The sequence below is a fragment of the Sinohyriopsis cumingii genome, chromosome 9 (assembly GCF_028554795.1).
Source record: "Sinohyriopsis cumingii isolate HCF-2022 chromosome 9, ASM2855479v2, whole genome shotgun sequence".
Taxonomy (NCBI): domain Eukaryota; kingdom Metazoa; phylum Mollusca; class Bivalvia; order Unionida; family Unionidae; genus Sinohyriopsis; species Sinohyriopsis cumingii.
This window is the reverse complement of record NC_142969.1, coordinates 109,564,822-109,570,821: the sequence shown is the minus strand read 5'-3', so window position 1 is coordinate 109,570,821 and position 6,000 is coordinate 109,564,822.

The following is a 6,000-nucleotide window of genomic DNA, read 5'->3' as shown; positions in this document are numbered from 1 at the left end:
TGTAGCATGTTTGACGGTATTCCTGTGGAACAACATCACCAGGATACTCAGTGTAGCATGTCTCACGATATTCTTGTTGAAGAATATGAAACCGGATGCTCAGTATGAAATGTCTCACTTTAGTCTTGCGGAACAACATCAAACAGGATACTCAGTGTAGCATGTTTCACGGTATTCCTGTGGAACCAGATCAACAGGATACTCATTGTAGCATGTCTCAGTAGTCTTGTGGAACAATATCAAACCGGATGCTCAGTATGAAATGTCTCACGGTATTCTAGTGGAACAACATTAAACAGGATACTCGGTGTAGCATGTCTCACGGTGCTGAAAAAACCTTTACATCCAAACGTTGTCTCTAGCACAATTCCCAGTTTTATTAACCGAACGCTAGATATTTCTCATACTAGACTACAACATAATGTAAGTTAATATAAAGCTGATCTTTACAGTGTTCAACTTAATGACACACCCTTTTGTTCCGGCAATGGAATTGAAACCGCCATGCTTTACGTCTTAAGCACAGTAGATAAAGAACTTAGCTGATAAAAAAATTACTCTCAGTATCATATGTAACTGCTTTGAGGAAATCGCGATATAACCGATACCGGACGATTTAAATGCCTTACTCAAACTGTGATTACTGGCATTGTGCTCTCTCTCTCTCTCTCATTTGACATTATGAGTCACTGTTATGATGTTGAATATGTTGTAATACTTGTATTATGTAGGGATCGGGCAATTTAAATTGTGAGAACTTGTGTCCAATCTCACTGTGACAATAACATATCTTTGAACTGAGCACGAAGTATTTGTTAGCTTTTGAAAGCACGAACCCATTTTCGATTCCAGGAATGCATGCAAGCAGTCTAAGACATTTCTTCTTTTTATCTTCTTTACCTACAGGTAGAAACTAAACACGTAAACATTCAGAATTAAAACCAAAGCAACATTAAACGAAGGTATGGTAGATGACAAGAAATAGAAAATAAACCAGGAAAGCCATTAAAATGCATACATTTTGCAATTGTTTTCTTAGTCTGCATACCAACAACAGAAAGTGATGAATGCTATTTCATCAAGTGTTGTATATGACAGCATGCACGGTAGAGAAACAACACAGAATGCGATGAATGTTATTCTATCAAGTGTTGTATATGAAAGCATACACGGTAGAGAAACAACACAGAAAGCGATGAATGTTATTCTATCAAGTGTTGTATATGACAGCATACACGGTAGAGAAACAACACAGAATGCGATGAATGTTATTCTATCAAGTGTTGTATATGACAGCATACTCGGTAGAGAAACAACACAGAAAGCGATGAATGTTATTCTATCAAGTGTTGTATATGACAGCATACTCGGTAGAGAAACAACTTGGAATAACAAATGTTACACTGTCAAGTGTAGTACATGACAGCATATACGGTAGATAAACAACATAATAAGCTTATCAGATAAACTACTCAAATTACATTGTAAATCTTACTCCGATGGTATCATCTTGACGTAAACAAACTCCAAGTAAAACTTGATTCGCACAGCACTAGATGTAGTTTATTTAATGTTTATGCAACGTAGGTCAAGTACCTTGCGCAAGCGCACCACGAATTAACACGGGTTGATTCGTAGGAAAGAGTGGAAACCATCCCCATTTGGTCTCAATCGGGCACGCTGACAACTCAGTCACAGCGGTTCCTGTCTCCAATAATCGCCTATTATGACATGAAGGAAAGTACTTGAGACCGCGTGGGTTAGAGAACATGCGGGATAGCCCACTAGGCATAATCTGCATCCCTGGACCCACAGGGGATTAGAGTACTTGAACATGATGCTAAGCTTCGGAAATCCACATAAGAATATTACAGGTGAATATCACCTTTGATTATATGGGGTGAATGCCGCATTGTAATAATCTCACCTGGCTAATTGATCTGAAGAAAAAAAACTATGTAAGTTGTTTCTTCCTGTATTTCTTTCTTTCGCCAATCAAAATGCCACTATCTCGCCCCCACCACCCACCCCTTGCTGGACTTGGGCTTGAGGTTGTAGAAAGGCCCGAGGTGCACACCTCCCCCACAACACACACACACACCGTTTGCATGCCGTAAAAGGCACCAAATACAAACATAGGCTAAAAGGCACCAAATACAAACAGTGGCTCAGTGGGTAGTGTGCCAAATTCGTGTGCTCTAAAGGGTACACGTTCGAATCCTACTAATGGAATCATTCATGAGAACCAGCGTTAATTCAGGAAAAGGATCCGGGACATGGTCTTTGGAGCTCGTCAACTCCAGAAGAAATGACAAGAATATAATTCCAACCTGGACACGACACTCGTCGACGTGACCTTTGACACAGTCAGGTCGTGGGGTGTCTTGGTAGGTCATTGCAATATTTGGTTGCCCAGAGAATTCGTCGTGATTATTTGGCAGTTCCATGATAACATATTTGCTCATGTCGTGCACGACGGTGAGTCCTCTGAACAATTCCAGTCACCAGTGAAGCCAAGCACGGTTGTGCATTGGACTCAACTCTCTTTAGTACGATTGTTACGGCTGCCTTCCATGACTATGACACTGAGATCGACACCGTTCGTGATCTTCAACAAAATGTGGACTATTTTGATTCAGACCAGGTTATTGTACTACTGACCACTTATTTGCAATAATGACCATGATGGGTCATTACTTACATAAGCGAAAGAAAACTTTTGTATTTCTGTTTTCTGATTTGGATTTTATACCATTCTTTAGCACATTCTTTAGCATACGTTGTTGCCGGTATATTTGGTGGATAAGGAACCCAGGAAGAACTATGGACCCAAAGGATGCTGCTGGCAAGTACCAATACTGGTCGAGCAGACGGGACTCACGCGGACCGTCGTGAGATGTATGAATGATCTGTAAGGGCGAGCACTCGACCATCCGGGTCCCATACTGTTTGGTTGACTTATTTTTGGTACAGTAGAGGGAAATGGTTTTTGCATTAAAATAGTATATCTTGGTATAGTCTGTAAGATATTTCAAACCTGCAATAGTATGAACCCTAACACAAAATAAAGAATAAATCAAAAATTCATATATAGACCCGATATAGATGCATGAACATGAGTAAAACATTTATATTTATAAATTATATTCAAGAAATTGTTATTGTGGAAATTTGTAAGCCTTTATTAGTTGAATACCTTACTATGCCATTTCTCGTATATGCTGATGACTTGTTGATGTAATCAGAGAGTTCAAAATGTCTAATGTCCTCTTTTGATGCTCTACAAAGTATTGTAGTAAATAAAACTCATTTTCATCCTAAATAAAAACATAATAACCATAAATTGTTTTTAAAGACGGACTTGTCTACTTGATTGTGTGTTAAGACCTAACAAGCGGAAACTATTTATGTTCGAATACCTTGGAATAAACCGATTATCAAAGGCAATATCAAAGAGTTCGCACATAACTTACCATTCGAATCAGTTAAGGCTTCTTGCTTTAAACTTTCAGGACTTGCCAAAAATGCTTCTTTAAAATTAACTGATACGCTAATTATACTAATTCTAGTAAATGTCAATACAAAACTAAATGGTACGCTAATTATACCAATTCTAGTAAATGTCAATACAATATGGTTTTCATGCTATACAATATGGTTTTCATACTATACAACATGGTTTTCATACTATGAGGTTAATTCCTTCAATGATAAGTTTCCCTTAAAATACCAAATTGAAGACAATATAATGCATGCGTGGTCTACGCAACAAAGCATGTATGTATGTATGCATGTATATATGAATGTGTGTGTGTGTGTAAAGCTAATGTATTACAGGGCCTGCTTGAGCCTCATACTAATAAATTTCAGTTAAAAATTATTTTAAAAATGAAATAAAGGTGGAGAATTGACTAATATAGACGTATTAGAAGGTCATGGTTCAGAGCTCTGAAGAGTTTAAGGGAATGCGTTCATTTAAGTTAGTTTGACAACGTTCCATTTTCGACTTTCATAGATGGATTAAGAGACATTCAATGTATCAGAGCTTAAGAGACACTCGATGATTAGATTGTAAAGTGTCGAATTTTCAGTAAGTATTGAACCTTAAAGTCTAATGCACTGAGCATTGAAATTGTATCACATTTAAGCCAGAAAAGTCTTTGTGAAGGGTCACTTCGACTTTTCTTCGCCCCCCCCCCCATGTTAGTGTTAAACTTGAAAGGCCAGCATCTACGACTCAAAGAGATTTGCCTGGGGCATCGCAACGCTATGCTGAGAAAGTAAACATTTGAGCTACCAACCATAACCGCTTGATAGGAACCTATATCAAATAGTCATGTTCAACGTGAAGTTGAGATGCAACGTAGTTCAGAGATTTTAGGCTGTCCAACATCTGACGAAAGAAATTATTATCTTGGGAAAAGGTTTAGGAACCGCTGTGTACGATTGGTCAGAGTAAATTAAGGCGTACGCTTTGGAAGTAATGTGACTTTAAAGTGAAGACCTTGGTCGAGATTCTTTAGTCCAAAAATTCCTGAGAGAGAAGTTTGGATCCGAGGAAGCCTAAAGAGAATAGTGCTTACCTCGTTAAGCAAGAAAAGGGGACCAGGTTGCTGTCTTGTAAGAAAAGACAGGTTCTAGTGCGAGGACGCACAATTTCTTAAAGAGAACAGCATGAAGGTACGCAATTTAAATTTTTCAGATAATTTTCTGTTTTTGATTGTTTGTTTATGCAAATGTGTTTGATACGAATAGGATCCATATTAGGTATCGTTTATTCCATTTCGAGGAATTCTTTTGATGCTAGAGTTGTTATGGACTGTATCTCTTTAATTTTACAGTTACTAGTTCATTGATAGAATTGACCGATTGCATGCGATCCAATTTTTTATATGTGTAGGACTTTGTAGGGTTATATGAAATAATTTCCTTTGTCTGTTAGAACGATACTGAGTATCGTGAGTTAACGATAATCATATATTTATATATATTTTCTTAATGTTTAAATAATTTTGTAAGTTAGGGATTGCTGTGAGCTAGAATTTTGTGAATTGTGTGCAATATCGAGCATGTGGTAGCGTAGGTAAAGAGATGCGGTAATGTTAGATACACCGCTCACGTGTTAATTTATAGTTGGTCGCTGTGAAGCGGGAGTGATGATCTACCGAATTAGGTCAGAATTTATGCAGTATTTGGATAGCTAGTTATGTTTCTGAGTAATGTAAGTAAGGGAATTTTATGTAAGCACAGAAAGTGATCCATACAGAGATTTAGGGGTAATTTTGTCCTTTAAGGAAATAGCTTTCTGGGAATGACGGGATAGTCCGAAGACGGAAGTCCGGAAATGGATGACATGATCAGAATAAAAGACAGAAAGTCCAGAAAGAGGTGAACCGTTCAGAATAGGAACACTAGAGAGAATAGGAAGACGTGTGATGCACGATCAGGAGGGGAAAGTGATGCAATCAGCCGTGGACATTGCGCTCTTTTCACCACTCATTATTATGATGAAATACATCCAAATTAGACACTGTTATTAAATTATGTTGACATAAGTTTGGTTGAACTGGAATTGCCGCTATGAATTGTTATTGATTAAAACTTTTCTTTTTTCTTTTTTTTTTCTTTTTTTTATTTTTTCTTATTCTTGTCTAAGGGGGCTCGTATTACATTATTTCATCCCAATAGTCTTGGTCAGTTCTCTGTTGATGTTCTATCTATCCACTCACAACTGGTTATATAATCGAGTCCGGTCATCTCCTAGATAATGCCAATTAAATCCAATTAACCACCCCTTTTACTAAGAGAGCGACGTTACACAGATAATATTGAAAAGCTAAGTAAAGCAAAGGATAACAAGTATTATTCTGATTAGGATATTTACCATTGCCAATTATCTTGATTGTCTAAATACTGAAACCGGATGATACCCAAACATTCAAATGTCATACTGGGTCATTAATTGTTGTCCTGTATTTATTAGTAGGATCATGATGGTGC